This window comes from Pristiophorus japonicus, unplaced genomic scaffold (assembly GCF_044704955.1).
Source record: "Pristiophorus japonicus isolate sPriJap1 unplaced genomic scaffold, sPriJap1.hap1 HAP1_SCAFFOLD_472, whole genome shotgun sequence".
NCBI lineage: Eukaryota > Metazoa > Chordata > Chondrichthyes > Pristiophoridae > Pristiophorus > Pristiophorus japonicus.
The window spans coordinates 89,232-111,245 of NW_027254377.1; the positions used below are offsets into that span (position 1 = coordinate 89,232).

The following is a 22,014-nucleotide window of genomic DNA, read 5'->3' on the forward strand; positions in this document are numbered from 1 at the left end:
TTCCATGCCTTGACTAATAAAGGCAAGTATTCCATATGCCTTCTTAACCACATTAACTACCTGGCCTGCTACCTTCAGGGATCTGCGGACCTGTACTCCAAGGTCCCTTTGTTCCTCTACACTTTTCATTGTCGTACCATTTAATGTGTATTCCCTTGCCTTGTTAAACCTCCCCAAATGTATTACCTCACACTTATCTGGATTGAATTCCATTTGCCACAGTTCTGCCCACCTGACCAGTACATTGATCATCATCATCATAGGCGGTCCCTCGATCGAGGACGATTTGCTTCCATGAGTTCACAGGAGTTTCGATGAAGGACCCGATGTTCCAGTCCTGAATCCAATTGAGTGGGTGGAAGATCCCTTTGTGTGGATTTTTTTAACGTGAGGTGACTGTTGCACATCAGCAATCACACGGGCTTGACAGAGCTGGGTCTTGGTCCAGTGGAAAGGGTTAACCAAGACGACAGGAGACCAGCTCTGCTGCATGGACCCAGTGCCCACACATATCGCAGTGTGGGCTGGGCCCATGCTGCCCCTGGGCCGTTGGCTCTTCTGGGCCCCGTCCCCTCATCTGTCGCACCTCCTCCACGATCTGTCACCGCTCCTCCACCATAAACATTCACCGCATCTCGCCACAAACACTCACCACTCATCCACCCCGACCTTCCCACTCTTCTGTACCTGGGCCCTGCCAATGTTCTTGCTCACGCTCCAAAATGACGACCAGGGTTTTGATGACGTCACCCAGACGCCCATCTCAAAAACGTCGGTATTTGTTTAAATACCTTAAAAATGTTAACATATATGGAATGAAGCTTGAAGCACCTCCCGGAATTCCTTGCAAGATGGGATTATGGTTTGTTGATCCAGATTCCAGAATTCATGGAGAGATGTTACCCGTGGTATAAGGTGGTGTGGCTGGATTCCGATGGACTGCATGGATAGCTTACCAACTTCGCTTGTTGTTTTAGTATCATCGCGCTGGTCCCTCGGAGAACAGTGTGAAGTGGTGGGAGGATCAATGTGGCCAGGATTCGTGTCCTGGTCAATATTTATCCCTCAATCAACATCACAGAGACAGATGATCTGGTCATCATCACACTGCTGCCTATAGGAGCCTGCCGTGTGCAAATTGGCGGCTGTGTCTCCCACACTACAAGAGTGACCGCACTTCAAAAAGTACTTCATTGGCTGCAAAGCGCCTTGAGACATCCATTGATATCTTCCTGTAGTCCGCCACTTTCTTCTTCATTATCAACCACTCAGCCTATTTTAGTGTCATCTGCAAACTTCTTACTCATACCCTCAACATTTAAGTCCAAGTCATTGATGTATACCACAAAAAGCAAGGGACCCAGCACTGAGCCCTGCGGAACCCCACTGGATCACAAAATCAACCATCAACCATTACGCTTTGATTCCTGCCTCTGAACAAATTTTGGACCCAACTTGCCACTTTGCCCTTGAATCCCATGAGCTTTTACATTCGTAACCAGTCTGCCAAGTGTGACCTTCTCAAAAGCTTTGCTAAAGTGCATATACATTACATCATACCACTGCCCTCATCAACCCTCCTGGTTACCTCCTCGAAAAATGCAATCAACTTAGTCAGACACGACCTTCCCTTGACAAATTCATGTTGACTATCCTTGATTAATCCATGTCTTTCCAAATGAAGATTTATCCTGTCCCTCAGGATTTTTACAAATAATTGCAAAAGGTTCGGCTGGCCAGCCTGTATTTACTCAATCCCTTTCTCCCTTTTTAAACAAAGGTACAACATTAGCAGTGCTCCAATCCTCTGGCCCCGCATCTCTCGCCAGTGAGGATTGGACAATGGTGGTCAGAGCCTCTGCTATTTCCTCTTTTGCTGCTCTTATCAGCCTGAGATACATTTCATCCGGGCCTGGGGATTTATCCACTTTCAAAGCTGCTAAGCCACCAATACTTCCTCTCTCACTATGTTTATTTCATCTAATATTTCACACTTCTCCACCCTTATTGCAAAGTCCACATCGCCCCTCTCTTTTGTGAAAACAGATGCAAAGTTTTCATAAAGAATCCTACCCAAGCCTTCCGCCTCCGCGTACAGATTCCCTTAATGGACTCTAATAGGCCCCACTCTTTCTCTAGTTATCATCATGCTCTTAATGTATTTATAAAACATCTTTGGGTTTTCCCAGATTTAATTGCCAACATTCTCTCATGCTCTCTCTTTGCTTTCCTGATATATTTTTTAATTGCACCTCTGCACCTCGAGAGTTTCTGCAGTATTGAGTTATCGGTATCTGTCATAAGCTTCCCTTTTTTTCGTTAACTTTCCCTGTATGTCCCCTGACATCCCGGGAGCTCTAGATTTGTTAGTCCCACCTTTGTTTTAAGGGAACATACTTGCTCTGTACCCTCAGGATCTCCTCCTTGAATACCTCCCACTGCTCTGACACTGATTTTAAGCAAGTAGCCGTTCTCAGTCCACTTTGGCGAAATTCCATCTCAGCTCAGTAAAATTGGCTTTACCCCAATTGAGAACTTTTATTCCTGGTCCCCTTTGTCCTGTTCCATAACTACCCTAAACCTTACTGAGTATGATCACTCGCACCAAAATGCTCTCCCACTGATACCCCTTCTACCTGCCCCTCTTCGATCACAAGACCCAGTCCAGAACCGCCCCTCCCTTGATGGGCTTGTTACATACTGGATAAAGAAGTTCTCCTGAATGCATTTCAGGAATTCTCCACCATCTGTACCATTCACACTATCATTTTCCCAGTTAATATTCGGGTAGTTAAAATCCTCCACCAATACAGCTCTATAGGTTTTGCACTTCTCAACAATCTGCCCATATACTTGTTCTTCTATCTCCCTCTAACTGCCCGGGGGTCTATAGTGCACTCCCAGTAGTGTGATCGCCCCTTTTTTGTTCTTTCATTCAACCCACATGGCCTCGTTTGATGACCCCTCTAACACATCTTTCCTTTTCACAGCTGCAGGATCCGTCAATAATCTCTCACAACTCAACTGAAAGCAGCCGGAATGTGCAGCTTTGAGAGGGGCTTTCTGCACCGTCAGGGCTGGAAACTGTAGAGTTTGAATGTGTACCGAACTGTACAGAGTATTCAACAAATATAGCAGGACTGGGAGACATTGTGCTTTGTTAATACTGAACCAGAAATGCACATTATTCAATGCTTCTCATATTTAATTGAGCATGTTTTCAGCTGGTTTTGAAACGGGAACCTTTTGCGTGTTAAGCGAATGTGATGACCACTACACTACGGAACACACGCTTTCAAAGCAGACTGCAACCTGAATGCAGCAACTTAGACCGCTCGGCCATCCTGACTGCTCAATATTATGTGTGGCCACCTGCAGTTTGATTTTGAACTTTTGTGTCCTGTCACATGAAGTAAATGAGGACAGCAGGCGTATCTCTGCCTGACACCGGGGAAACAGTGAGACAGACCTTGGAGCAAGGGTCTGGTTATTGCGAAACAGCAAAGAAAATATTAATTCTGGAATTACCCAAAAGAACAGGGACCTCAACATGATTTAAACATGCAACTTTCTGATCAAGAGGCAGACACACCACCGCTGCATCACGAGACCTAAACAGTGAGTCTGAGATGTTCGTCAAAATGAAGGTTCTGCAATAAAAGGGGCTTTAAAATCCCCGCCCATTCCCACCGGCAGTGCTCACCTGCCAGTCACCACATGTTTATTTGTTAAACTTTTGTGTTGCTTTCACGGGAAAGCATCATTAATTAACCCATCACCTTATTTTGCACAATGAAAGAAATGCTAACTGAGGGAGAGTTGATACTTTAATCAATAAATACAGCAAATGCTGGAAATCTCAGCAGGTCAGGCAGCATTTGCTCGGAGACTCAACTCGGCTCTGATTGTTCATCCACAGCAAGTTTAAACATAATTCTCCCACTTGGGATCGAACCAGGGACCTTACACGTATAGAGCAAACGTGACAACCACTACACTGCGGAAACCTCTGGCAAAGCAGCCCCAACAGAGCTGACCAGTGAGCTCCCTCTGTGCTGATCGGGAATGTGCTGGCTCACCTTAAACAACTTCTGTCCCACACTCAAAGCTCTCAATCCTTCTCCTCTGCTGCCTTGACAGAAATGTCACGGATCACCCAGCCACCGTGTTCACTTCCACATCCTCACAGTGGGGCCACAGAGGCTCCTACCGTCTCCCCGCGATCAGCGAACTCACCCAGTTTGTAAAATTAAACCCCGAACACCTGTCCGGCAAAGGGTAGGAGAAGCGGGAGAGTGTGTAAGCTCGTTCTGTAACAGATAGTAGTGGGGTTATTAACGGCGATTACAGCAATCATTAATCCTCTCACACACCTCAATTATGTTTCTGCGATGAACTGATTGAGAATGGAAAGAGGTTTAAAGCTCGAGATCTTAACCACTCGACCAGAGAACAGCTTCGATAATTTGTATAAATATAAAAATATATATTTATTTATGGACCTGAATATCAACGGCTAGCTGCCGAGACCTCATGGCGCGACGGTCGTGCATCTAACTTTGAGCGAGAGAAATTGTTCCACAGTGACACCCATTTCATCTTTTGTTCCCTTTTAAACACTAGAAACTGAGACAGGGGAATAAATAGAGAAACCAAAGCTCAACGATACAGACAAGAGGAAGAGAGAAGGGGAAACACTGTCCCCACCCAGAACTAATGCAGAAACCCCTCTGCTGCGCTCGGGGTGGCCACCCACAGCCTGGATACACTAACATCCCAACAGCTCATTGACTGTCGGAGTGGGACCATGCGGCGCTTCAGAAGACAGGTCTAAAAAGCAAAGTCACTGAATCGATCTCATGTGCTCCTTCTGCCAAGAATAGCTACACACAAAAAATGCTTTTATAAAAGTTACACCTTATCTCCAGGTTTGTCAAAAAGTTAGCTTGTTGGTCAAGGGGTATGATTCTTGTTTCTGGCTTGTTAATTGAAATTTGTGAGAGATCCCGGCCGAGCCCATTATTCTGCCGCGAATTTTGAAATTACATCGAACTTTTGCAAAGAAGGACTTACATTTCTGCAATGCCTTTCAGGAACTCATGATGCCCCAAAGCACTTTACAGTCGTTGAGTTATGTTTGAAGTGTTGTAGTGTGGGGAAAGATGTGCCCAAATCACCCCACACGAACCTCAACTCTTTGCGAAGGAGTTCGGTGCAAATAATCAGGTGCCTCAGGGACTTAGACTTTCTTTGAATGAGTTCTGCTTGGACCTGTATTCAAGCTTGAAACAGCAACTGGGCTTCCATCTCACGGGAGCAGCGTGTAGCGGTTAGCGAGTAGGTGACGAGGTTTGGGGTTGATGTACGTCACTTTCAATCTTTGAAATTTCACCAAGCAAAGAAATGATGAATCCAACTGTCCCTGTAATCCTTTTGTTCAGGTTTAATCACAGGAATATCTGCAGTCAGGAGGTGAAAAGTAATTAAAACCTACGACCGGCTTCGGGACAATCAGAATACTTTGTCACGGACAAGGCACTGGAAGGCTGGAAGGTAGATCACACCGGTTGCAGGAGAGCTGGTTGGTGGTGACATGGAAGTGTCTGCAGTGTGCGGGACCAGACTGCTTCCACACATCCACAATGAATGTCCCACCCTTTATTTGGGAAAAGTACAACTGAGAGTGGACAAGTTCCATCCCGGTCGGAGCATTCTGAAGCTTTAACTGACTGACACCCTGGTTTGGGATGTCTTGCAATTTACATTTAAGTTAGTCTCTGTGGCGCAATGGGTTAGTGCATTCGGCTGTTAACCGAACGGTTGGTGGTTTGAGCCCACCCAGGGACGATGCCTTTAACTGTTTTTTCCCCGAGGATTCGGTGCCGCACAGTTCCAGGTTGTCATTGTGCGTTTTGGCTGCACGAATATATTCCGCAAACATTGCCAGCTGTGCTGTTATCCAGTGAGTTCCCACTCCAATACTTTTATGAACATTTAGTTCATGGAAAACGATAACAATTTTTTACATGGACCATGGTCCTCCATCCAGTCCACGAGAAATAAATTACGTTATTGTGTTTAAAGGAACTGGTGGAAATTGTCTGACCTATCCTTATGGCTTTGCTCAGATTCTGAGAGTTAACAGTTTGCGAAGAATTATCTCATGCCCAATGCCAAGCACGAAAATGTCTCTCAGCATTTGTTCTAGGAATCCCTTAAATTCGCAATGTCCTGCGAGGCGCCTTAATTCGGCAACATAGCTCACCACTTCCTGGCCCTCCGACCGTTGGCTTGTGTAGAACCGATACCTCGCCATCAGATCGCTTTCTTTAGGATTTAGATGCTCGCAGACCAGCGTACACAATTCTTCATAGGATTTAGTTGTTGGTGTCACCAGAGCTAGAAGATTCTTCATGACGCCATAGGTTGTTGCCCCACAGACGGTAAGGAGGGTCACCCTTCATTTGGCAGCGTTCTCGTCCCCTTCCAGCTCGTTGGCCACGAAGTATTGGTCGAGTCTCTCCACAAAGGCTTCGCAATCGTCCACTTCTGAGAATTTCTCCAGGATACCAACTATTGCTTGCATTTTTGCATGGTTGTTCATTTTCTCGTCACCAATTGATACGGTCATAATAAAGGATGAAACTTAGTATTGTGAACAATGAGTAAGTGTGACCTTAGCTCCTTTAATAAGACTCCAGGGTACAGGTACCTCGTGGGTGGCCTGCTTATATACCATGCTCCCAAGGGACACTGGGATCCCTTGGGACTCCGACAGGTAGGCCCTCTGGTGGTGGTGTGTACAGGTTGTCAAGGGTTAAATACATAACACAAGATGTGTACAGAAATCAACCATCAAAAGCCCTGTCATTAACCGCAAGAGGTTTCCTGCAATTTTCTGATCGCAAAGCGCTTTCAGTCCTTGTCCTTAAAATTGCAGACGTGGAAATTGGGGAGTTTAATGACTTTGAAAGGAGGACATTGTTGTTTGATGCCGTTCTGGTCAGAGAAATGTTTGTGAAAGGAACTTTTTGCAGAGAGAGGGATTGAGCATTTCAGCTTGTTCCTGAACATTTCTCTCTGGGCACTGAGCTAAGCAGCAGTTTCTGTCGTGTCGTGGTTATCACATTTCCCTCACACGTGAAAAGTTCCCGGTTCAAGCCTGCGCAGAAACATTATTTCTCAAACAAAAACTTGTCTGCAATAAAATTAAATAAAAGCTGTTTTGGATACATTGTTGAATGAGCAATGAACATTTAAAACCAGTCTCCTCAAATACAGATTGTGTAAAATCAGATCGGGGATAAAACTTCATCAAGGATTAAAGTTTCATGAATTATTAAAGTTCACTTATTGAAGTTTTGACTGTCCCTGTTAGCATTTCATTCATTCTGTGAAACAACACGATCGGTTTATACCAGCAGATCTAAGCTGCATTTGAAACCACAAACAACTCATTAATTATTCGCTTTTCCCCAGTTCCAGAGCTCAGAGGGTTATTGTCCATCCCTGGGATGCAAGCTACCTCAGACCCAGGCCAAAGCTCCCCGTACACCGGGCACAGGCTCAGGAAAACCCCGGGGGAGAGGTTATCCCGGTCACTGGGCCTTCCAGCAACACTGAACAAGCGCCCGGTCTGAAACTTTCCAGAGTAATAACTTGTAACTGGAGCATCTAACAGTAAGGACGGCCGAGCGGTCTGAGGCACTGCTTTCATTATTTGATTAAATTATCAATTCTCCCTCAGTTCGCATTTTTATCATTGTGCAAAAGAAGATCATGGGTTCATTAATGATATTTACCTGCGAAAGCAACATAAAAGTTTAATGAAAAGTAATCGCCCAACGTGGGGCTCGAACGCACGACCCTGAGATTAAGAGTTTCATGCTATACCGACTGAGCTAGCCGGGCTTCACAAAATTTGCTCTGTCAATCCCCTTCAGAATATTGTCCGTTTCAATGAGATCACCTCTCATTCTTCGAAACTCCAGAGAGTATCTGCATATTCTGCACAATCTCTCACCAGAAGACAGTCCTCTCATCCCAGGAATCAATCTGGTGAACCTCTGTTGTACCACCTCCAAGGCAAGTGTATCCTTCCTCAGATAAGGAGACCAAAACTGTGTGCAGTACTCCAGGTGTGATCTCACCAGGGCCCTGTACAATTGGAGCAAGACCTCCTTAGTCTTGTACTATGGGCTGTTTATTAGGTACTATGGGCCGAATATCCTGTTTTTCTGCTGATTCTACGGTTGTATAAAAAGTTATTAAAATTCGACAGTCACTCGGCAAACATATTTGTATTTCCTTCAGTGTGCAACACATGTGGGTGGATTAATGAAGATTGAAACAATTATTCAGTATCTCACAGACTTGAATTATTTTTGTCAACTTGTTCTGTAAAAATGCTTTCCCTGACCAGGAATCAAACCCAGACCACGGCAGTGAGAACACCAAATCCTAACCACTAGACTACCAGGTAACACTGCTTGCAGCCTCTGTGATAGCTTTAAATATAGTCAGCTTACAATCACAGCTGAGAATTGTGCGGTGACACGGCGTGTAACTGGATTTGCTGGGAGCAGCGTGGAGGCCCCGACCTGCGTGAGAACACCAGCGGCAGGTTGGGGCCATAAAAGGAGCGGTGAGCGGCGGCCTGGGAGCAGCGTGGTGGTGTACCACGGCAAGGTACAGCGCGAGCTGGTGCAGGAGGGCGACGGCAGCGAAGAGTGACGTCATCAAAGTCCAGGTTGGTGATTGGAGCGTGGGCAGGTACAGCAGGAGCAGCGAGAGACTGTGGAGGGATGTGATCGGGGCCCAGGGGCGGGGTGAGTTCGGGGCCAGGGGCCCAGGGGCAGCACGAGCCAGCCGACACTGCGATATGTGTGGGCACTGGGTCCGTGCAGCAGAGCTGGTCTCCAGTCGTCTTGGTTAACCCTTGCCACTGGACCAAGACCTCGCTCTGTCAAGCCCGTGTGATGGCTGGGGTGCAACGGCCACCACACGTTAAAAAAATCCACGCACAGGTATCTTCCACACTACAACATGCAGTTCGGGACCTGGAATATTAGGTCCATCATTGAAACACCTGTGAACTCATCCTTTTTTGGCGTGGAAGCAAGTCATCCTCGCTTCGAGGGACTGCCTATGATGATGATGAACTGGATTTGCTGCAGTCCGCGGGCAGCAGGTGATGAAAGCGGGCGTGAGAGGGTGAGTGACAGGTGGGCACTGCTTCTGATGCTGTCTGACCCACGCTGGGAGTGGCCAGGGATTTTAAAGCCCTTTCATTGCCCCAATTCAGGGTAAATGAAACTGTGTTTCAGGAACCTTCATGTATATAAACATGGGCGCTCTGCGCTGTGGACCTCGTGGTGTAACGTAGTGTGTCTGACTCCAGATCAGAAGGCTGCGTGTTTATATCACGTCGGGGTCACTGTACTTTTCCATATTGTGCTTCCGGAATTGAGATTTTCTTTGCTGTCTCACAATTTGCTTTCCCACCCATCTTTGTATCATCAGCAAACTTGGCTCCATTACACTCGGTCCCTATATCCCTGGGATAGGGGAGGGAAGACACACCGGAGAAGTGTGAGCTTGTGGACCGGAGAAGTTGCAGCTGCTGGAGCTGTGCGTTTTATCGGGGAGGGACGGGGGGAGAGCCCGCCGAGCGACCGGAGAAGCTGAGAAGCTGCTGTGCTTTTCATCGGGTTTGACACTGTTTAAAAATGGCAGAGTGCCAAGTTTTCTCTCCCTACTGCCCATGTGCGAAGGTGCCGGCAGTGTTTTCGGCGCAGGCATTTGGCTCCGCCCCCCACTTCACCATCGACACCACGCCAGGACTCCGGGGACTGTACACAGCGGCCAGGATGGGGCGAGTTTTTCCCCGAGCCGTTTCCAGCACGCAATGTCGGTGCGCTTGAGGTCAGTGCGCCGACAAAACTGCTTGGGGAAAATCTAGCCCTTGAAGAGTAAGGAGTACACTGAAGGAAATACAAATATGTTTGCCGAGCAACTGTCAATTTTAATAACTTTTTATACAACCATCGAATCAGCAAAAAAACAGGGCACTCGGCCCATAGTACCTAATATATAGCCCACAGTACAAGAGTAAGGAAGTCTTGTTACAATTGTACAGGGCCCTGGTGAGACCACACCTGGAGTACTGCACACAGTTTTGGTCTCCTTATTTGAGGAAGGAAATAGTTGCCTGGGAGGTGGTACAACAGAGGTTCACCAGATTGATTCCTGGGATGAGAGGACTGTCTTAAGGAGAGAGATTGTGTAGAATGGGCCGATACTCTCCGGAGTTTAGAAGAATGAGAAGTGATCTCATTGAAACACACAATATTCTGAAGGGGATTGACAGGGTAGATGCTGAGAGGTTGTTTCCCCCGGGCTGGAGTGTCTCGAACCAGGGGCCACAGTCTCAGGTTAAGGGGTCGGCCATTTAAGACAGAGATGAGGAGGAATTTCTTCACTCAGAGGGTTATGAATCTGTGGAATTTTCTGCCCCACAGGCCTGTGGATGCTGAGTCTCTGAATATATTCAAGGCTGCGTTAGATAGATTTTTGGAGTCTCGGGGAATCAAGGGATCGAGAGATCACTGGAGTTTGGAAGAATGAGAGGGGATCTCATGGAAACATATAATATTCTGACGGGACTGGACAGGTCCCGATGTTGGGGAAGTCCACAACCAGGGGTCAGAGTCTAAGGGATAAGGGGTAAGCCATTTAGGACTGAGATGAGGAGAAACTTCTTCGCTCAGAGAGTTGTTAACCTGTGGAATTCTCTGCCGCAGAGAGTTGTTGATGCCAGTTTGTTAGATATATTCAAGAGGGAGTTAGATGTGGCCCTTGTAGCTAAAGGGATCAAGGAGTATGGAGAGAAAGCAGGAAAGGAGTACTGAGCTGAATGATCATCCATGATCTTATTGAAGGGCGGTGCAGGCTCGAAGGGCCGAATGGCCTACTCCTGCACCTATTTTCTATGTTTCGATGTTTCTATGTCCTGCTACTGTTCTTTAATAATGGATTCCAACATTTTCCCAACCACAGATGTTAGGCTAACTGGTCTGTAGTTTCCTGATTTTTGTCTGCCTCCTTTTTTAAATAGGGGCGTTACATTTGCAGTTTTCCAATCTGCTGGGTCCTCCCCAGAATCCAGTGAGTGCATGTCCACAGATTCCTGAAAGTAGCAGGCCAGGTAGCTCAGGTGGTTGAGAAGAAATATGGAATGCTTGCCTTTATTAGCCGAGGCATAGAATACAAGAGATGGGGTCGGTGGGACAGGTTAGGTCACAGCTGGAGTACTGCTTGCAGTTCTGGTCGACATATTACAGGAAGGACGTGATTGCACTGAAGAGGGTACAGAGGAGATTTACGAGGATGTTGCCGGGAGTGGAGAATCTTAGCCATGAGGACAGATTAGATAGGCTGAGTTTGTTTTCCAAGGAACAGAGCCTCATTGAGGTGTATAAAATTATGAGGGTCCGAGATATAGTGGATAGAAAGGACCTTTTTCCCTTAGCAGAGGGATCAACAACAAGGAGGCATAAATTTGAAGTAATTGAGAGAAAGTTTAGAGGGGATATTTCTTCACGCAGAGGGTTGTGGGGGTCTGGAACTCACTGCCTGAAAGGGTGGTAGAGGCAGAATCCCTCACCACATTTAAAAAGTGCTTGGATGTGCACCTGAAGTGCCGTAACCTGCAGGGTTATGGACCTCGAGCTGGAAAGTGGGATTAGGATGGATAGCCTCTTGTTGGCCGGTGTGGACATGATGGACCGAAATGGCCTCCTTCCGTGCTGTAAACTTCTTTGATTCTATGAACTCGTTTGCAAAGAGTTGAGGTGATTTGGGCACATCTTTCCTCACATGACAACATTTCAAAGGCAACTCAACGGCTGTAAAATGCTTTGGGGCATCATGAGTTCCTGACAGACGCTGCAGAAATGCAAGTCCTTCTTTGCAAAATTTCAATGCAAACTCAAGCCTCGTCTGTGATTTGAAGCCAGGATTTTTCTGCAAATTTCAAGTAACAACCGCAAAGCAAGAATCATACCCCAAGACCAACAAACCACCTGCTTTGCAAATGTGGAGAGAAGATGTAACCATTATTGAAGCATTTTTAGTGTGTGTTGCTGTTCTTGATCGGCGGAGCACATGAGACGGAATCAGTGACTTTGTCTTTTCGACATGTTTTCTGAAGCATCGCACGGTCCCACTCCTTCAGCCAATGAGCTGTTGGGACGTTAATGTATCCATCATCATCATCATCATAGGCGGTCCCTCGAAACGAGGATGACTTGCTTCCACGCCGAAAAAGGATGAGTTCACAGGTGTTTCAATGAAGGACCCGAACGACATCCCAAAGGGTGGAAGATGCCTGTGCGTGGATTTTTTTAACGTGTGGTGGCCGTTGCACCCCAGCCATCACACGGGCTTGACAGAGCGAGGTCTTGGTCCAGTGACAAGGGTTATCCAAGACGACAGGCGACCAGCTCTGCTGCATGGACCTAGTGCACACACATATCGCAGTGTGGGCTGGCCCGTGCTAACCCTGGGCCCCTGGCCCCGAACTCATGCCTCCGCTGGGCCCCGATCACGTCCCTCTACAGTCTCTCGCCGCTCCTTTGCCCCGATCTCGCCGCTCCTGCTGTACCTGCCCACGCTCCAATCACCGACCTGGACCTTGATGACATCACACTTCGCTGCCGCCGCCCTGCTGCACCAGCTCGCGCTGCTCCCTGGAGTAGTCTCCCGGGACCTCCAAGCTGCTCCCAGGGCGGCTCGCCGTTCCTTTTATGGCCCCGACCTGCCGCTGGTGTTCTCCCGTTAGTGTATCCAGGCTGTGGGTGGCCACCCCGAGCGCAGCAGAGGGGTTTCTGCATTAGTTCTGGGTGGGGACAGTATCTTTCCCCTTCTCTCTTCCTCTTGTCTCTATCCCTGTGCTTTTATTTCTCTATTTATTTCCCCTGTCTCAGTTTCTAGCGTTTAAAAGGGAACAAAAGATGAAATGGGTGTCTCTGTGGAACAACTTCTCTCAATCAAAGTTAGACGCACTACCACTTCCCCATGAGGTCTAGGCAGCTCGCCATTGATATTCAGGTTCATATATAAATATATATAAATATATCTATATGTATCATAACCGTTCCCTGGTGGTCGAGGGGTTAAGATCCGGCGCACTAAACTGGTTTCAATTCTCGATCAATTCATCGGATAAAAATAATTGAGGTCTGTGAGACGATTAATAATTGCTGTAATCACCATGAATACCAATACTTTCTGCGATAGACCGAGCTTACAGACTATCTTGCTTCTCCTGCCCTTTGCCAGGCACGTGTTCGGGGTTTAATTTAGTAAACTGGGCGAGTTCGCTGATCGCGGGGAGACGGTAGGAGCCTCTGTGGCCCCACTGTGAGGATGTGGAAGTGAACACGGTGGCTGGGTGATCCGTGACATTTCTGTAAAGGGCAGCGGAGGAGAAGGATTGAGAGCTTTCAGTGTGGGACAGAAGTTGTTTCAGGTGAGCCAACACATTCCTGATCAGCACAGAGGGAGCTCACTGGTCAGCTCCCCTCTGTTGGGGCTGTTGTGCCAGAGGTTTCTGTAGTGTAGTGGTTATCACATTTGCTTTATAAGTGAAAAGTACCCGGTTTGATTCTGGGTAGAAACATTATGTTTAAACTTGCTATCTCGGAACAATCGGAGGAGAGTTTAGTGTCCTGGAAAATGCTGCCTGACCTGCTGAGATTTCCAGCATTTGCTGTTTTTATTTGCTATTTATTCTCCTGGTAAAAGGGCTCCCTTATTCCTTAATTGCTCTTTATTTAACCAATAAATAGATAACTTTGAGTGAGAGAAAACGGATCCACCGGGGACCTTTCGTGTGTGAGGCCAACGTGATATCCGCCACACTGCAGCCCATCAAAGGGCGAGAAACCACTGAATATAAAGGATGAGCTCACAAATATCAGGGGCAGTGCAGTCTGGTCAACGTCAAACCCTCCTTTCTTATTCAGCAGAGGCATGAACGGGAGTCAGACGTCACAAAGTTTAATTAAAGATACAAATACAAGTAAAACTTCCAAATCTTTTCACTGTAAAATTCTTTCACTTTATTTGTAATCCTACTGCGTTGGATCTGAAAATGAGCACCGTGGGATTTTATCTTCACTACAGATTCTATTTTCTATGCACGGAAGGAATAACCGATGCTGTTAAATTTGACAAAAGTTGCCCCAGATTCCCGGTGTCATCAGCAATGAAGATTTTGAAACAATCCCTGACAAAAATTGTGTAAAATGGGACCTGGTTTAACAGTTAACATGCAAAACACAGAAGAAATGTTTGAAGTATCGACTGTCCCTCAGTCAGCATTTCTTTCATTGTACAAATGAAGGTGACGGGTTAATTAATGATGCTTTTCCATGAACGCAATACAAAAGTTTAAGAAAAAAACATACGGTGACTGGCAGGTGAGCACTGCTTCTGACACCTGGTGGGAATGGGCGGGGAATTTAAAGCCCCTTGTATTGTGAAAGCTTCATATAGAGGAACATCTCACACACATTGTGTAGGCCTCGTGGCGCAACGGTAGCGTGTCTGACTCCAGATCAGAAGGTTGCGTGTTCAAATCACGTCAGGGTCACTGTTCTTTCAGAATTAATATTTTCTTTGCTGTTTGGCACTAACCAGACCCTTGCTCCAAGGTTTGTCTCATTGTTTCCCCGGTGTCAGGCAGAGATACGCCTGCTGTCCTCATTTACTTCATGTGACAGGACACAAAAGTTCAAAATCAACTTGCAGGTGGCCACACACACCGCCGAGTGGTCTGAGGTGCTGTGATTAGATCGCAGTTTTATCTGGAGGTGTGGGTTTGAATCCAACTTCTGACATTTCTTGTTTTTAATCATTAAGCGAAACTCATTGTTTGACACCACGACCAACTCCTTAAAACTGGGATTCAGCAGTTCACCTGCTCGCTTAACATTTCCTTCTGACCTGGTGCTGAAAGTGGAGATGTTTCCGCAGTGTCGCGGTTAACACGTTCGCCTCACACGCGAAAGCTCACCAGGCGGGAATATTTTCTGTTGCTTTCTCCTCATGCATGCTCAGGGGCGAGTTTGTTCTCCTGTGAAAAGTTCATCAGATGATAAGCATGTAAGAATTAGGGGCCGGAGTACGCCATTCGGCCCCTCGAGCCTGGTCCACCATTCAAGAAGATCCTGGCAGTTCCTCGACAGCAAGTTTAAACATCTGGGGCGGAGCCAACAGGCGCCTGTCTGCAATCAGTGAGAGAACGGTATGTTTGGCAGAAGCCTGGCGAGCTCACTCGCTGGAATATCAGACTTTTAATCTCAGGGTCGTGGTTTCGACACCCACATTAGACATTTACATTTTTCATAGAATTATAGAATGATAGAAGTTTGCAGCACAGAAGGAGGCCATTTTGGCCCATCACTTCCGCCCCGGCCAACAAGAGGCGATCCAGCTTCATCCCACTTTCCAGCTCTGGGTCCATAACCCTGCAGGTTACGGCACTTCAGGTGCACATCCAAATACTTTTTACTTGTGGTATCTACCTCCGCCATTCTTTCAGGCAGCGAGTTCCTGACCCCCACAAACCTCTGCATGAAGAATTTTACCTTCAAATCCTCTTTAAACCTTCTACCAATTGCTTTAAATATATGCCCCCTGATTGTTGACCCCTCTGCTATCCACTATATCTAGGCCCCTCATAATTTTATACATCTCAATGTTGTCTCCCCTCAGCCTCCTCTGTTCCAATGAAAACAAACCCAGCCGATCCAATCTGTCCTCATAGCTAAGATTCTCCACGCCTGGCAACATCCTCGTAAATCTCCTCTGTACCCTCTCGTACAATCACATAATTCCTGTAATACGGTGACCAGAACTACATGCAATACTCCAGCTGTGGCCGAACCAGTGTTTTATACATTTCAAGCATAACCAACCTGCTCTTCTATCCCATGACTCAGCCAATAAAGGTAAGCATTCCATGCGCCTTCTGACCCACCTTATCCAACTGGCCTGCTACCTTCAGGGATCTGTGGACATGCACTCCAAGGTCCCTTTGTTGTTCCACACTTCTCAATGTCGGACCATTTAATGTGTGTTTCTTTCCTTGTTTGCCCTCCCCAAATGCACAGCCTCACACTTCTCTGGATTAAATTAGTATCACCTGAAAACGTTTTATATTTAAGTTTAGATCATTGATGTTGCCACTAAAAGCCAGGGACCTAGCACTGAGCCCTGTGGAACCATCCTTCCAGTCCCAAACACTCCCATCAAACATTACCCTTTGCTTCCTGCCTCTGAGCCAATTTTGGATCCAACTTGCCACTTTGCCCTGGTCCCATGGGCTTTTACTTTCGTGACCAGTCTTCCATGTGGGAACTTGGCGAAAGCTTTGCTAAAATCCTGAAACACGACATCATACGCACTGCCCTCATCAATCCACTTGGTTACCGCCTCAAAAAATTCAATCAAGTGAGTCAGACAAGACCTTCCCTGAACAAATCCATGCTGACTATCCGTGATTAACCCATGTCTTTCTAAATGCAGAAATTAAATAATTGATAAATTTTATCCTGCTTTCACGGGAAAACACCATTAATTAACCGATGATCTTTGTTGTGCATGTATAAAATAAGTATACACCCTGTACACTCAATGGACAGTTACATAAGACCACTGGATGTATCTTCACACTGTATGCACTATGCTTGTACCACCAGAGGGTGCAACTGGTGGAGATCTCGGGGTCACCTGTACACAACAGGTAACCAGGTATAAAAGGGAGCTCACAGTACTGTACCCTCACTCAGGAGCTGCAATAAGTGGACTAAGGTCACCACAGATCAAGTACAATACCTTACCTCATGGAGTCATTACGAGAGTGCTTACAGACACAATAACTGGTGACGAGAATACGAATTTCCATGTGACAATGGCTAACCTTGGCACGTTTGAACAATTCGCCGATGGGGAAGATTGGGAGGCCTTTGTGGAAAGGCTCGAACACTTCTTTATTGCGAATGACATGGGGGGAGATGACCCAACCTCGCTGGCTGATAAGTGCAGAGCTATCCTGCTCAGCAGTTGTGGGCCCACCGTCTATGGCCTTGTCAGGGACCTGCTAGTCCCAGAGAAGACAATAACATATCTGGAGCTTGTAACGCTGGTGCAGGAACAGCTCAAACCTAAAGAGAGCATCCTCACAGCCAGACACCGGTTCTCTCCCCACCGGTGGATCCGAAGGCCAAGAAATCGCAAAATATGCTGCAGACCTGAGACGATTGGCCGTACCATGTGATTTTAGCGATCACCTCACCGAAGCACTAAGGGACATCTTTGTTATTGGAATCGGTCACGAGGGCCTTCTCCACAGGCTGCTCTCTGCGGACACCACGGTCACCCTGCAGAAGGCAATTAATGTAAGCCAGGCGTTCATGATCTTGGCCTGCGATTCTAAGTGGATGTCTCACCCCCAGGACTCTAACCCAGCAAGTACTGTGAACCGACTGGTGCCTTTTAGAGGCAGGGCTGCTGCTAGCAGTCTCTCTCAGGGAAGAGAGAACAGAACCCCGAGTCCCACAATCCTGAGTCCGCCACATGTGGCCAACCGGCCAACCCCATGCTGGCGCTGTGGAGGAAATCACAGGGCCCACTAGTGCCGCTATAAAGACTATACTTGCAAAGGCTGTAACATGAAGGGCCACCTCCAGCGAATATGCAAGAGAAATCATACTCACCGAGTCGATGGAGAGTTGGCTGATCATCCGGAGTCCAGCGACGATGAGGTGTACGGAGTGTTTACCTGCACCACCGAGAGTTCCCCGGTGAAAATGGAAGTTGAAGCCAACTATGTTCCAGTCACGATGGAGGTGGACACAGGGGCGAGCCAGTCACTGATGAATCAGGCGGCCTTTGAGAAACTCTGGGACAATCCAATCGAACGACCTAAAATGATCCCAATCGAAGTGAAACTGCTCACCTACACAAACGATACATCCCAGTCATTGGCAGCGTGGATGTCCAGGTGTCCCATGGCGGCGAGATGCACAGGTTACCTTTGTGGATCATTGCTGGGGATGGTCCAAAGCTATTAGGAAGAAGGTGGATGAAAAAGATCACTTGGAGCTGGGAAAAGATCCAACCTCCAGCGATCGACGTCCTCCGCGGCCCCGAAGTTGGATCCAGCACAACACCTGAAAAACCAACCGCCCAACTCGACTGTGAGGCGACGACACAGACCGCTCAACCCAACGGCGAGATGATCCAGCCAAACAACCAGACCTCACCTTCCAGGCTCCAGTGGCAGGACTCCAGAGAAGAAAATTCACGCAGAAGATAACTTCCTGGCTTCCGTGGCAGAACCTGGGGAGAAAAGGATCACCGCAGCCTACCTCATGGAGAGAAAGAAGATGGCGTCCGAACCACGAGGTGAAGCGCCTGAAGTCAAGATGGCGGCAGCCAGACCACAAGGGAGCAACACGTGATGCCGAATGGCGAACCGGATTGAGGTAAAGATTGAAAGACCCTCTTAAAGGAGAGCGGCAACCCATCACAATTAAAGTGACAGTTCCACTCTTTATACAGCGATGATGGTGATACAAATGTAAAAGATGTAACTGAAAATTTCAAGTTTGTAAATGTAACTAATCATGATAAGTCGGGCACTTGCGGTCAGAACCAAAGTATTGTGAGAGTAAACGAAGTGATGACGTGCGATGCTGGGATTTACAAGCATGCCGACAAAACCAAGGGCAACCTCCCGTCAGCACCCAGGTCCAGCGACCATGTAGCCTGCCCCTCCGGGACCAATGTGATACCCCAGGGAGTGTGGCCACACACAGAGGGAGCATACCAGCTGCAGGGCCAGTGATCAGCGGACGGCAAAGTCACCACGACCGGTACCCTGCCCCCGATCAGCTCTACCTCTCTGGCCACCAGGCCAGTACTGGCAGCGAGCGGATATCACCCTCCTGACCTCCCAACAGGACCTGGGATGACCAGGCTCCCACTATCACTGAAGAGCAGCAGGGAGACACCACACCCTTCAAAGGAGGACAGGAAGGCCACACACTCCTGTGGCTCTGCCCATCACTCAGCAACGGCAAAGGCTCTGAGACTCAGCCAGGTGAGCGATCTGAGCCCACCCAGCTGGCAGGGGACACAGCGCCGCCATCAGACAACCTGGACGCAGTCTGGTGACTCTGGAACTAGTGTCCTCACCCACCTGCACCTACACAAACCAGGGGCAAGACTGTGATACCACGTATGTACCTTACCTGTAAAATGTACTTGTTCCACTACTGCAGAACCCAAACAGTGATGTAACTAATCCGATGTTTTTTTGTTCTTTCTGTCTGTACAGGTCTGCACATGCAGGTGTTGAGCCACACACATGGTCTATGTGTGGGGGGGGGGAGGGTGCGGGGGGGGGAATGGATGTATGTAGCCATGGACACACATGGATCACACCCAGAACCCACTCAACCCCCACTGCAACCTCCAACCATCCACTGCTGAACATTTCCCAATGTCGTGGTAATAAGGACTTGGGGGTCCACAGGGAGAGAACCAAGCCAAAGCATAGACAAGGTGCAAGGGCTTTGGGCACTCAAGTCTCGGGCCAGAGCACACAATGCAAAGGCAAGTGGCACAAGACTGAGGGGAGAGTGATGTTGTGTCTGTATAATATAAGTATACTCCCTGTACACTCAATGTACAGTTACATAAGACTACTGGATGTACCTTCACACTGTATATACGATGCCTGTACCACCAGAGGGTGCAACTGGTGGAGACCTCGGGATCACCTGTACACGACAGGTAACCAGGTATAAAACGGAGCTCACCATCCTGTACCCTCACTCAGGAGCTGCAATAAATGGACTAAGGTCACCACAGTTCAAGTACAATACCTTGCCTCATGGAGTCATTACTTGAGTGCTTACAGACACAATAGAAAGAGATTAAACATTAAATGGTAGGACATTGAGAATTGTAGAGGAACAAAGCGACCTGGGAGTGCATGTCCACAGATCCCTTAAGGTAGCAGGCAAGGTGGATTAGCTGGTTAAGAAGACATACAGAATGCTGGCCTTTATTAGCCGAGGCCTAGAATAAGAGAGCAGGTGGATTATGCTTGAATATAAAACACTGGCTAGGCCACAGCTGGAGTACTGCGTGCAGTTCTCGTCACCACTTTACAGGAAGAAGACTGTGATTGCACTGGAGACTTACAGAGGAGATTTCGAGGATGTTATCGGGAGTGGAGAATCTTAGCTATGAGGACAGATTGGCTAGGCTGGGGTTGTTTTTCTTGGAACAAAGTGGGCTGAGGGGAGGCATCATTGAAGTGTATACAATTATGAGGGGCCTTGATATAGTGGACAGAATGGGCCCATTTCCCTTAGCAGAGGGGTCAACAACCATGGGGCATACATTTTAAGTCATTGGTAGAAAGTGTAGGGGGGATTTGAGGGGAAATTTCTTCATGCAGAGGGTTGTGGGGGTCTGGAACTCACTGCCTTGAAAGGGTGGGAGAGGCAGAAACTCTCACCACATTTAAAAAGTGCTTGGATGTGCACCTGAAGTGCCGTAACCTGCAGGGTTATGGACCGAGAGCTGGAAAGTGGGATTAGGCTGGAGAGCCTGTTATTGGCCGGCACGGTCACGATGGGCCGAAATGGCCTCCTTCCCTGCTGTAAACTTCTGATTATATAATTCTATGAAAAATAATCACCCAACGTGGGCTCGCACCTCTGACCCTGAGATTTAGAATCTCATGATCTACTGGGCTTCTGCAAAATGCACCTTTTTGTCGTTGATACAGCTCCGCCCCAGATGTTTAAACTTGCTGTCGAGGAACTGCCAGGATCTTCTTGAATGGTGGACCAGGCTCGAGGGGCTGAATGGCCTACTCTGGCCCCTAATCCTTACATGTTTATGATCTTATGACATTTCACAGGAGAACAAACTCGCCCCTGAGCATGCATGAGGAGAAAGCTCCAGAAAATATTCCCGCCTGTTGAGCTTTCACGTGTGAGGCGAATGTGTTAACCGCGACACTGCGGAAACATCTCCACTTTCAGCACCAGGTCAGACGGAAGTGTTAAGCGAGCAGGTGGACTGCAAAATCCCACTTTTTAGGCGTTGGTCGTGGTGTCAAACAATGAGTTTCGCTTAATGATTAAAAACAGGAAGTGTCAGAAGTGTGATGTGAACCCACACCTCCAGAGGAGACTGCGACCTAAACACAGAACCTTGGACCGCTCGGCCATCCTGACTATTTAGGGCAATATGTGGCCAACTACAGGTTTATTTTGAACTTTTGTGTCCTGTCACATGAAATAAATGAGGGCAGCAGGTGTCTCTCTGCCTGACACCTGGGAAACAGTGAGACAGACCTTGGAGCAAGGGTCTGGTTATTGCCAAACAGCAAAGAAAATATTAATTCCCGAATTACCCTGAAGAACAGTGACCTCGACGTGATCTGGGGTCAGACACGCTACCGTTGCGCCACGAGGTCGATACAGCACATCGGAAATGTTTGACTATATGAAGGTTTCACAATACAAGGGGCTTTAAAATCCCCGCCCATTCCCACCGGGTATCAGAAGCAGTGCTCACCTGCCAGTCACCGTATGTTTTTTTGTTAAACTTTTGTGTTACTTTCACAGGATTGAATCATTAATTAACCCCTCACCTTCTTTTGCACAATGAAAGAAATGCTAACTGAGGCAGAGTCGATACTTCAACCATTTTTTTCTGTGCTTTGCATAGAAACATAGAAACATAAAAACATCGAAAACAGGTGCAGGAGTAGGCCATTCGGCCCTTCGAGCCTGCACAACCATTCAATATGATCATGACTGATCATTCACCTCAGTACCCCTTTCCTGCTTTCTCTCCATACACTTGATACCTTTAGCTGTAATGGCCACATTTAACTCCCTTTTGAATATATCTAATGAA

General features: G+C 47.4%; 3 non-coding genes across 3 annotated transcripts; 2 read left to right on the forward strand and 1 right to left on the reverse strand.

The window, feature by feature from the left end:
• The first annotated feature begins 5,773 nt into the window (after nucleotides 1-5,773).
• trnan-guu (transfer RNA asparagine (anticodon GUU)) lies at nucleotides 5,774-5,847 on the forward strand. The gene has a single exon. It is a non-coding gene; the product is annotated as a tRNA-Asn (tRNA).
• A 1,991-nt stretch (nucleotides 5,848-7,838) lies between these two features.
• Nucleotides 7,839-7,911, reverse strand: trnak-cuu (transfer RNA lysine (anticodon CUU)). Its single transcript has one exon. It is a non-coding gene; the product is annotated as a tRNA-Lys (tRNA).
• Nucleotides 7,912-14,584: 6,673 nt separating this feature from the next.
• Nucleotides 14,585-14,656, forward strand: trnaw-cca (transfer RNA tryptophan (anticodon CCA)). Its single transcript has one exon. It is a non-coding gene; the product is annotated as a tRNA-Trp (tRNA).
• The last annotated feature ends 7,358 nt before the right edge of the window (nucleotides 14,657-22,014 follow it).